This window comes from Jatropha curcas, chromosome 7, assembly GCF_041381405.1.
Source record: "Jatropha curcas cultivar XTBG-Jc1 chromosome 7, XTBG_Jcur_1.0, whole genome shotgun sequence".
In the NCBI taxonomy this organism is placed as follows: domain Eukaryota; kingdom Viridiplantae; phylum Streptophyta; class Magnoliopsida; order Malpighiales; family Euphorbiaceae; genus Jatropha; species Jatropha curcas.
The window spans coordinates 20,576,214-20,589,308 of NC_143157.1; the positions used below are offsets into that span (position 1 = coordinate 20,576,214).

The 13,095-nt window shown below is 25.8% G+C and overlaps 1 non-coding gene and 1 pseudogene across 1 annotated transcript; one reads left to right on the forward strand and one right to left on the reverse strand.

The window, feature by feature from the left end:
- Window positions 1–6,075: 6,075 nt before the first annotated feature.
- On the reverse strand, window positions 6,076–6,149 carry TRNAR-UCG (transfer RNA arginine (anticodon UCG)). Its single transcript has one exon. It is a non-coding gene; the product is annotated as a tRNA-Arg (tRNA).
- Window positions 6,150–12,071: 5,922 nt separating this feature from the next.
- On the forward strand, window positions 12,072–12,746 carry LOC149494925 (uncharacterized; annotated as a pseudogene).
- Window positions 12,747–13,095: the final 349 nt, after the last annotated feature.

Here is a 13,095-nt window from a genome sequence, read left to right on the forward strand (position 1 = left end):
TGTGTTAGGGAATCATGTTTACATGTCCGATCTATTTTGATACCCCTAGTATGACCTATATAAAAAAATACATACGCAATATTGATATATTTTTTAATAGTGATAATAATTTTGAGAATTTAACTAATTATATTGAAATGAGGAATTAATTATTTTTTTATTTTATGTTTATGATTTATGAGAAATGAAATTGTTTATTTATTTGAAATATTAATGTATTGTCCTTATTTAGTATAGCGAGTCCTAAGAGTGTGGATGTCCTACTTTTTTAAAAATTATCGTATCGTATATGTTTCTGTGTCTTTAAACCTAGCTTCTGGTATATGAAACTATTCTATACACCAAACTAATCAACCAAGATTTTTTTATTCTCAATAAAAAATGAAGTGTTTTTCTGTTAAATTTATTTTTGCGTCTTTTTTTTTGTTAATGAATGATCAGAAAAAATAGAGAGGAACTAAAATTTTTTTTCAAAAAGAACTTATTTTACTCTTTTTTTTTTTGGATATAAAAGAAAATAAGATTAATAGAGGAAAGAAAATGCAGAGAATAAATAGTTGGGATTAGAAGCCAACTAGGCGAAAGCCCGCACATTTGCGCGAATCGCTCTGTTTGTTGTACATTTTACTTTGTTTCAAAAAAATTTATTTATAACTTTATAGTAAATAAATAATAAAAGTAATTGAAAGTATTTTAGATAAAAATAAATTTGAACTAAACTTATTTAAATTTTCAAATCTTCAAGTTTATAACTATTTCTCAATTTTTATGTCTCAATAATATCATAATTTGCATTTTTATAAACTTAAAAATTATAGAATAATACAATTTTATGAAAGAACAAAAATAAATACTTCTAAGTTTTGATTATCAAGCAGATGCAATTTGTAGTATTGACATTTGAACAAATAAATAACATGTACACGTGTAGTATCAGCTTGGTGGGATATTACTCGAACTTGAATGTTGGAGCAATGCTTATCATTCCATAAATTGTATTATCAAAATTTTCCAATAACGATCGTCCATTTATTTTCTGTTGTTAAAAAGATATAGAAAAAATCAATCAAATATTAATTTTTTCATGACTAAAAAATACAGAAATAAAAAACACAACGCCTTATTATTATGATTAAAAGATACAGAAATTAAAAACATAAACTTTGACATTAATCTAACTTAATTACCATTGTCGTAAGATTATTAAAAGTAATTTATAACAATCAGCAAAATAAATAATTAATAATTTATAACAAGCAACAAAGTAATTTAACATTCAAGTTAATAAAGTTCCTTGACAAAAAGCATGGAATAAATGAATACTTTTTATTTTCATTTTATTGCTTTCTTTTAAAATTAATTCAACAAAATGACAAAATATAGGAAAAGAGTATCATATAAATTAGAAACTGAGTGAATTAGGAAATCATATAAATTCAATTAATATATAGAAAAATATAAAAGTTATAATGATTTAAAAAAAGAGTAACTATGACAACAAAATAACAGAGTGATACCTAACATACAATGAATATATATGTATTCTAACTTGTTTTCCACAAACTGATTCTATAATGGAGGCCTCAACAATTGATGCCAACGCCTTTCTCTTTTAAAAAATTTGTATCCATGAAATTAAAAGCCACTAAATAAACTTAATTTGCTTCAAAAAAAATAATTATGACCAAAAAAAGAAATCAAACCTCTTCTCATATAAAGCATGTAGACCTGCAAATTAACAAAATCGCTAAGAGAGAAAAAGAGCGTTAACTAAAATGATATAAAACTAATTAAGCCCGTAGTTATAGGTTTGCGTTTGAGTTGCTAGGAGCATGACTGATACAATATTCTTAGAAATTGATTTCCGGCATCTGGAAATAGAAAATAGCGATGAGAAAGAAGATGCAAAAATTATTTTGATCAACAAACTTATAGCAAGATAAATTTTTTCAGTGCTTTTCAAATTTAGAAAACAATGAGAAGAAAATAAAGCTTATTTGAATTTGAAATTCTTCTTCTATTGAAATGAGATATGATAGTAAGAGGTTCAAACTTTTTGAAATTGATTGATTACAAATTTTATTAAAAGAAAGAAAAAACAAATGTTAAAAAAAGAGATTAAAAAATAAAAAATTTATAAAAAAAGAAAAAAGTAAATGATGAAAAAGTAGAGTGTCAAGTCGGTTTTTAAAATTTTTTTTTTGCTTTAGGATTATATATAAATAAGAAGAATATAAAGCTGATTCGAATGTGAAACTCTTCTTCAAACTCTTCTTCTATTGACATAAGATATGACAGTAAGAGGTTCAAACTTTTTGAAATAGATAGATTACAAATTTTATTTAAAAAAAGAAAAATAAATGTTAAAAAAGATTAAAAAATAAAAAATTAGTAAAAAAAAGAAAAAAGTGAGTGCTGAAAAGTGTCGAGTCAGCTTTTTAAATAATTTTTTTTTCAAGATTATATATATATATATATATATATATATATATATATATATATATATATATATATATATTCTTTTCAATGATCAATTTTCGTCAAAGCCTAACCCTAAACGGAAGAGAGAGTTTATTAGATTAAAAAACTCATGAACAGGGAATAAAGAAAATTAAGTTAGGTCAATCCGTTGAATACTAACATTTTTCGGCACTAAATTTAAGAAAAAATAAGAAGGAACTAAATTTTTCAAAAAAAAAAAAGTTACTTATTTTATTTTAATATAAAAAGAAATAAAATTAATAGAGGAAGGAAAACACAGAGAGTAAAGAGTTGTGATTATAAGTCAATTCTTTTCATGATTAATTTTCAACAAAGCGTAACTCTAAACGGGGGAAGAAGTTTTATTGGATTAAAAAATTCATGAAAAGAGAATAAAAAAAATTAGATATGACCAATTCGTTGAATACTGACATTTTTCGGAACTAAATTTAAGAAAAAATTTATATTAATTTTTTTGAATGTAAAAGAAAAATAAAATTAATTTTTCTCTACAAATTTATTTTTATAGTTTTTATTTTTCTTCTAATTTGGAGATATAATTATGGGAATTCTTTTCCCTTATATTCTTTTTTTATTTCAAAATAAAATAATTTTGCTTATTAATATTAGTTTAGTTTTTTTTTTCTTTTTTTTCTCCCATATGACATTTTCTAAAAATATAAAACAAATTATCTTCTTACAATTGTTGTCAATACAATTTATCTTCTTACAATTATGCTAAATAATTGTTTTCCTTACGCTTGGCATAATTATGCTAAATAACTGTTCTCTTTACACTTGGCAATTTGAGAGACTAATACTTGGCTGTTATTTAAGATAGACTTCTCTTCTTTTATATATTACTAGTATTAGAACCGACGCGATGCGCGAAACAATATTGAAGGATGAAATAATCTTTCATAACATTATTCAAAACTAACAAAATTGTATAATAAAATTATTGTAAAATTCATTACAAAATTGTATCTCATTGAGATATGCTAAAAAAAGTTGCAATGCTAATATGTGTGTTCTTAAGTATTCTACAAAGCTTTTTACCAAGGTATGCAATAACAAAAGTCATGTATGATATGACTTAGGGTTTCAAAATGGGTTGAGGTGTCCAGTTCGATACGGATTTACCTAACACATGATATAATTAGAGTCAGCATGAACATGATCAATTTAATAATTGCATTAAATTCGTCGACATGAACACGAGAAGAAAATTAAGCAGGTGACACAGACACAACACGTTTAACTCGCCTAATATCATAAACAAGTTAAATTGGTCATATTGATCAATATACAACCCGTAAAACTCCATTTAATATTATAAACAAGTGAAGAGGGTAGTGTTAACCTGTATACGACCAATTTAATATGCTTATAGTATTTTTAAATTTTACCTATTTAACTCAGATTATATTTAAAAATAAATTTTCATAAATAAAATGCATAAATTCTTCAAGATTCGTAACTAAAATAAAAAAGTAATACAACAATAAAATTTAAATAGATTTTAGTTGGAGTATTTCTATCTAATACTAAAATTACTTTTTTACTCTTAAATAAATGGATTACTCGTCTAGCCCGCATGTCAACTCGTGGTACGACACGTTTATATTTGTGTCATAAATGAGTGACTTGTTTATAACACAAACATATTTAACCTCAACTCTAATCAATTTATTTCGCGTGTTAGGCGAATCATATTCTCATGTCATGATCCATTTTGACACCCTTAATATGACCTGCATAAAAAAATACACACACAATATTAATGTATTTTTGAATAGTGATAATAATTTTGAGGATTTAACTAATCATATTGAAATAAATAATTAAGTATATTTTATTTTATGTTTATGATTTATTAAAAATGATTATTTATCTATTTGAAATATTAATGTATTATACTTATTTAGTGTAGTGTGTCTTAAGCATGTGGATGTTCTATTTTTTAAAGATTGTCGTATCGCATACATTCTTATATCTCGTATTCCCGCGTCCGTGCAACCTAACTTCTGGTATATAAGACTATTCCATACATCAAGCTAATCAACTAAGATTTTTTTATTATCAAGAAAAAATGAAGTTTTTTGTAATTTGTTTTTTTGCCTTTTTTTGTTAATGAATAATCAGAAAAAATAAGAAGAAACTAATTTTTTTTCGAAAAAAACTCATGTCACTTATTTTTTGATGTAAAAGAAAAATAAAATTAATAGATGAAAGAAAATGCAGAGAGTAAAGAGTTGGATTAGAAGCTAATTCTTTCAATGATCAATTTTCGTCAAAATCTAACTCTAAACGGGATGGAGAATTTATTGGAGTAAAAAACTTATAAATAGGGAAGAAAAAAAAAATAGATCTGGCAAATTCGTTGAATACTGACATTTTTCAGAAGTAAATTTAAGAAAAAATAAAAAGGAACTAAATTTTTTTTCGAAAAAACTTATGTTATTTTTTTATATAAAAGAAAAATAAAGTTAATAGAGGAAGGAAAATGCAAAGCGTAAAGAATTGAGTTCAAAATCTAATTCTTCCAATGATCAATTTTCGTCAAAGCGTAACTCTAAACAGGAGGAAACATTTATTGGATTAAAAAACTCATAAACAGGGAACAAAAAAAAAATAGGCTGACCAATTCGTTTAATATTGACATTTTTCGAAACTAAATTTAAGAAAAAAAACTTATGTTACTTATTTTTTTTGAATATAAAATAAAAATAAAATTAATTTTTCTCTATAAATTTTCTTTTTATATTTTTTATATTTTTCTTCAAATTTGAAGATATAATTATCATAATTCTTTCCCTTTATATTCCTTTCTTATTTCCAAATAAAATAGTTTTTGCTTATTAATATTAGTTTAGTTTTTTTTTTCTTTTATTTCCTCCTATATGATATTATCTGAAAATAGAAAACAATTTATCTTTTTACAGTTGTTATCGTTATAACTTATCTTCTTACAATTATGTTCAATATTTGCTGTCCTTAGACTTGGCAATTTGAAAGATTTACACGTGGCCGTCATTTAAGATAAACTTCTCTGCTTTATATATTATATAGATTATTTTAATATTATTTCTTTTATTAAGAGTAAAATGGTAAACTTAGGACAATTTTTTTCTTCAATAATTTCAGTTTTTTAAAATATAATATATATTATTTTAATATTATTTCTTTTATTAAGAGTAAAATGGTAAACTTAGGACAATTTTTTTTCTTCAATAATTTCAGTTTTTTTAAAATATAATATAGATTATTTTAATATTATTTCTTTTATTAAGAGTAAAATGGTAAACTTAGGATAATTTTTTTTCTTCAATAATTTCAGTTTTTTAAAATATATACACTTTCTTTCCTCAACCTTATGTCCTTCCATCCAAACACAATAGTGATAAAATGTTTAAGGAAAGAAAATAGATTTTTCTTTATTATTTTTTCCTCTTATTTTCTTTCCTTTATTTTCCAAACATAGTGTAAATAAATATACATAAACGATAAATATATAAGAAAAATTCCAAAAAAAAAAACGATAAATATATAAGAAAAATTCCAAAAAAAGAAAAGATTAAATAAATGTTTACACGACCACAGTGGGAGTCGAACCCACGACCTTTTGATCCGAAGTCAAACGCGCTAATCCACTGCGCTATGCGGTCTCATATGTTTAAAAAAGCAGTAACACTAATTAAGTACCTATAGAATTCAGATCTTATCCACTATCCCTTAGGATGGCATTTTTGTTTGAATTACTATCAGAATTACATTATTTTTGTTATAGGCCCACGGATACACGACCAGCAGCACTAGAGTGCCACGCGCATAAAATTTCCAAAGTCGATAGTAGGGCTGAGTCCATTCAAGCTCATCAACACAGGGAGGGCTATGAGCCCATGCGTTCCCTGGTTTGAATGGAAAAATAATGAGACAGCGAAATTGATCCAAACTTCTTAAACTTTCTACTTCTAACACTTGCATTACTCCAAATTCAAATTTAGATTTGTTTCCAATGAAACTGCTATGATAATAGGATAAATATACTTTTTGTGTCTGAACTTTCTGTTGTTTTTATTTATTTTGGTGTCTAACGGAAAATGCTATTTGATTGAGTGTTTGAATGTTTAGAAGTTTGCAATTAGGTGTCTCCTGTTAAGCAGGCTAACCGAAAACTCAATTGTGTAGTTGTGACACTCATTTTCTAACACATAACACGTGGCAGCTCACGTGGACAAAAAAAATATGAATTAGCCAAGTCACCCAAGTCTGATGTGAACTTTATTTGAATTGACTTTTTTAACCTTCATTTAATGTTTCCCAACGACCCTCATTTGGCCCCAATTGTCAATCGTCGAACGATCACTTCAATTTTCACTAAACCTAATTTTCACCTCTCTCCCTCTCTCTTTCCTTCTCAATCCATCATTGCCACTGTCACTTCCACCTGGTACCCACCTCCCAAACCACATCTCCATCTCTCCTCTTCTCCATTCTTTTCCTTCTTCAAGTCTTCACTGCAGAAATTTATCAACTCAAGTTTTCGATTCTTCCTCTGGCACTAAAATAGAAGAAATTAAAGAAGAAGCAGAGAAGAAATAATCCGATTATAAAGATGGAAACGTGGAGAGTTCAAAAGGATTATCCAACTGAAGAATTTGAGTTTAAAAAATTTGTAGCTTGGAAGGGTTTCCTCTTAAGCTTTGTATTTTGATTAAAATTCTCTTGGGATTGCATTCAGAAAGTCTGTGAATTGACTATGAAATTTCGCAGCTAGATTTTTCTCTCTTCTTTCTCTCAATTTGATTATACTATAACATGAATTTTGAATTTAATTTTATGTTTTTATTAAAGATGAAGTTTGGTATCAGCTAAAGAGCCATTTCTCTTCAAGACTATCTTTATTTCAGATTTATGAAAATTTTATAAAAGCTGCTCATGATTCTCGTTTTTAGTACCTATTTCCACATTGAGCCCTTGAATTGTTGGTGGGTAAAGTTAAAGAGATTTGAAGATACATATTAAATTTCAATAAATTAGGTAGACTTGAATTTCTTTTCTTAGAAGTCAAAAGCATATATCTTACTGTACTTTCTTTTCTTGGGTTCCATGGCCAAACCATTACTCTGAATCAATGGCTTCTTTGGATCTTTTACAACATTTTATCTTTATTGTAAAACATTCATTATTGTTTCACTTTTATTTGATGTCGATTTATACTGCTAATAGGTAATCTTTTAGTTTGGTTTGAGTATTTCATTGTGAGTTATCAATGGCTAAATCATATTTTTCATTATGAGTAGTAATGATCTTAAATCGGATTCGGATTGGATTATAAAAAAATTCATATCCGATCCACTATAATTTCCATGTACCTATAACTATATATATCCACTTCACTTGAATTCAGATTGGATTGAGAGCTGGATCCAATTGATTCGGATCAAATATTATCTTTTTCTTTATTATGCTTGAAAAAAAAAATAACTCAATAAAAATGCATATAATATATTATGCTTGAAAATCTAAAAAATCATACAATAACTAAAAAGAATGCATGATATGGTAGGTAGCTAGAACATGTTTCAATGATCATTAAGCGCGAAAAATTGAGGGTTGCTAGTTGTAGTGTCTAACTCCTATGCTTTTGCTTGATGTAAAGATTTAAAATAAAAAATTACAAAAAGGATGAAAGAGGTATGGAGAATGATTTGGAATATTAATAAAAAAAGAAAGAAGCAAAAGAAGAATGAATGTTGTTGTAGATCGAGAATTATAATCAATAATTTATAGATAGATATAAATAAAAAAAATAAAATTATCCATCATCAGATCGGATTCAAATTGGATTATACTATATTCGTATCCAATCTTTATTTGAGTCCGATTTAGTTCTAAATCCATATATGGTTTACTACTAAATGAAGTGGATTTTATCCGATGTATTTGAACCGGCTTCGATCGGGTCATTTGTTCATCCTTCACCATGACCTTTTTAAATTGTTCAATGTCATCCTAATCTTTTCAAGTTGTACAATTTCACTCCATTCAATCAAATGCCACTCTCCTCTCTGTCTCCATGTCTCACCTCTCTTATGCTACGACTTGCACGCCATGTTATAATTCAAAATTATATTAAGTTATTGCATGATAACAGAATGCAAACCATTTGCACAGTCTGAATTCAAAATGACAAACCAACCATAAAATCGAAGTTGTTTTAATAAGAATACCTAAAGCTACTTCCGAGTAAATAACATTCAAATATCATATCTCAAAACTTAATAATTTGTAGGTATAGGTACTGCACAGAAATCATTTATTTGTGAATATTATTTCATCCGCTAATTTCAATTGCAAGCAACCAATAATAATCTCTATCATTTAACAAGTTTAGACCCTTTGATTGACATTAATAATAAAAGCTTAAATGCTTATCATCTCACTATCATTAAGCCAAATGATCATAGCACTAGGAGAAAAAAAGTTGAATTTAGAGTACAATTCAAACTAATCATGAAGTTTGAGATTTTTTTAATGATTCAGCATTTTTAGGTATATTGCATATATGCTTTACCAACTTACATAACCTCAAATTTTCTTAGGTTGTGCATAAACCTTTGAAATCATCTAAATTCTAAACCCAAGATATTCAACACAAAGCCTCTCAGATCGATAAGTGTTTAGGCTTGAGAATGATTGAATTTCAATCATAAAAATGCAATTAAATTCGGTGAATTCAAATGACCGATAAATAGAATAGAATGAGTAAAATAATCTCAAAACTTATTGCCCTAAAGTGTGTGATGTGTGATAGTACTGGAATCTCCTTTTACAACTAAATCACACATCTCAAATCACACATCACACAGTGAGCAGCCTGCATTCACTTAATTATATATTCATTTCCCTTTATCTTCTGGATTCTCCTTTTACCATAATTTTCTGAACATCCCAAGCTAGCTCTCTATAAAATTTCATAATTTTAGTAGTTTGTTTACCTATTTAATTAAATCAATTTAGTGACTAAATTTTCAGGCAGCTTAATAGTATTAAACTCAAGAATATTTTACTTCCTTAAGCATTCCTAACTTATTTACACCATTAATTTATGCATAACAACTCTCCTAACACTTAATTAACATAATTATTTTTCATAAGTCAAAATATCTAATCCATAGAATATCAATCAAATGCATAGAATTATCCAATTTGATCAATTATACAATCTTGACATCAAATTCATGTTTACCATCTTTAATCACTTTAAATCACCTAAAAATCACTTTTAATCACTTCATTTCCACCAAGTCAGCCACAATAAACAAGCACCTCATTTTATAGTTCATGGAAATCAAAAATAAAACCATAGAAAAAAAAAGAGAAAATAACTAACCTTTTCTTAAGAATCACTTGATAATTCCTTGGAATTCACAGAGGAAAAGATGAAGAAGAAAGCTACGGTTCAATAATGAGAAGAAGAGATAAGGAGTCTAGCCAATTGCATGGGTAAATTACCCATTCTACCTTCCTAATCAATTTAGTTCTTTAATAATCTACAAATTTAAATATTCAATTGTACTTATAGTTAATTATATATTTTAAATTTTTATTAATAAATATTGAATAATAATATAATTTTATTCATAAGTAAAATTCAATTCATAAGTAAAATTCAATGAAATTACATACATTGAATAATAGTATCTTAATAATTTGAATTTATTTATTTTACATAAAATATATTAAACAAAATTATATATAGTGTATTCATGTCTTAGTAATTTAGTTAAATTTTTGTAGTTTGGTAGTTATGAAATTTATTGAAAATTAAAAAAAATTGTTGATTGAATAAAATGCTAATAATGTTACGATTAAAAATTTTAAAAACTACTTATAAATATCACTAGTGAACTTTTAATGATAATTATAATTAGATCTTAATTTAAAATATGACTCGTGTGAAATATAAAATCTAAATATAATTATAGTAATTTAGAATATGACTCGTATAAAATATCACTAATGAACTTGTAAATATAATTATAATTGGATTTTAATTAAATGTCCTCTTATTTTTATTAGAATCATCATATATATCAGTATAATTTTTTTGAAAAAGGATATATTTTAGTATAATTATACTTAGAAGTCTAGTGTATATAGGTTAAGGATTACAACAACGATAATTAATTATAACCTACTAAACATATTTTCTAATAAAAAAAAATATTAAACTTAATATTTTACCTAGTATTATTATTTTTCAATTACTATGATATTGAAATATAATCATAGTCTTTTAATTAATACTTAACAACAATAATAATAATGCACACCAAGGCATAGCTTAGTGGTAAGTTCATATATGACCCAACCATAGATTCGGGTTCAAATTTCCCTCTTCCAGTACTAAAAAAAAAAAAAAAAACAAATAATAATAATAACTATTTTATTATCAAAACGATGTAGTTTTGATGTAGGAATGAATCCACAAATCGGGTCGGGTTAAATTGCCATTCCGATTTTTGCGGGTTCGAGTAGCTAGTGTATAAATGGATTCGAGCAGTGATGTTTGGATCGAATTCGGGTTTAGGAGGTTGGATAACGGGTACCCACTTTGTTACCCATATGATTTAAAACAAAATTTTTATGATGATTAGCAGAATGAAACTCATGACCTCCATCAGTGACAAAGCCAAAATTTTTTCACAGGGGGTAAAAATATATTTTTATACGATGAATAAAAAATAAACGTAATTTAAAAGAGCACCTAAAAATAATGTAATTGCATAAGCAAATATATTACATATGGTCAAAATTTTTTAATGAAAAAAATAGTATAAATAACAACAAAATAATAGACATTATTTTAGTATACATATTGACTTTAAAGAGGAAAGAAATAATTTTCTAAAATTTACACATTAGAAATAAAAATGAAAATAATTATTAGCATTTAAATTTTTAAATATGTTATTGTAATTTTAAAAGTCAATCAATTCAATTTCATATTATTTTCTAAAAACTATTAAAATAGAATTATTAATTATAATATTAAATCCATCTCTTTGAATAAATTAAATATTATATGTGTTTATTCAATGAATTTAGAATTCTGAAGTTTTTTTAAGTTGTTAAATTTTAATTAAATAACCAATAATAAACAATATATATATATATATATATATATATATAATCCTGAAGCAAAAAAATTTCAAAAATGCTTACATGACTATTTCTCCTTGCAGCTTTCTACTTTTCCTATTTTTATAAAATTTTGAATTTTTTCTTTTTTTTTTATATTTTTAGTTTTAATTGAATATATATATATATATATATATATATATATATATATATATATATTAAAAAATCTTTTCTCTAAATAAATACATATCGCTTTGAATTTTTTTGAATATTTTCTTATCTATAGTCATATATATTTAGATATATTTATATCAAACCTGAAACATTTGTATTTCCTCACTCTCCCTTTGAAGTCTCAATTTCAATCAGTTACTGTACTTCTACAAATCCACAAAAAGTTAAGCCGGTCTCCAAGATTGCCAAGAAAAAGATAAATGAGAATGGTGGAGTTGTCATGCTTATGGCTTATTTCAACATCAGTTTTTGTAGTTTTTTTTTTAAACTGTTTAATGTTTGATATTAATGACTAATTTATTATGGTTGTTATTTTTAGTTTTTCGTTTAAATGGATATGAGTTTCTATGCCAATCTGTATATATATGTTGTTTTTTAGAATCTAGAACGTTAAATGTTTTTCTTACCTGAAAATCGATAATGCCTCAATACATTCCACTACCATTTTATTGCTAAAATGAGCATATTTTTGGAAAGAAGTTTTATGGTGCAAAAACTCATGTCTGTGATAAGGGCAAATGCATAATGTCACAATCGAATGTGATACAGTTGATCTTAAAGATCCATGTCTTATGATCTGCATTGATAGTAAGACAGTAATGCAGGTCAAGAGATTAAAGTGAAAGTTCCAAGACAATCAAACCATACTGGCAGTGGGCTCCCTGTTGAAGCCTCCTGAGAAGTCCATAATTGTTATTTGGTAATGCAATGAGCAATGCAGTTTTCAAGTTCCAAACATGCCTATCTGCTTAGAAATTATGGTCTAGCTAATCTGTTTTTGACGCCTCTGTATTGACTTGGTTGTACTCTCAGTGATTCAGAGATAGCAATTGCAAGGTCTTGGTTTCTCACTTATATTGTATGCTTGGAAGAATGAATAAAAGTTTATGTTCAGTTGTTGAGTTTTTTAGTTCCTGCAATGTTTTTCAAAAATGATGTGATAGAGATACAGTAAATGCAATTATAAGTTTCTTTTCATTTCTCTTTTCAATTAACTTGTATAGATTTTCTAACGACGATAATATTAATTTTAATTAATTTTCAAATTAATTTAGTGTATTAGTTCATTTATATGGCAATCTGGTTTGTTCTTATCATGCCAAAGAAATTTGTACAGTACCATAAAAAATATTCTAATGTAAGAGAGTAAAACAGAAATATAGGCTAAAATGTTCAATCATTATATGTTGTCCTTAGTTGAAGTCTAAATAAAATAAAAACTATCATGCT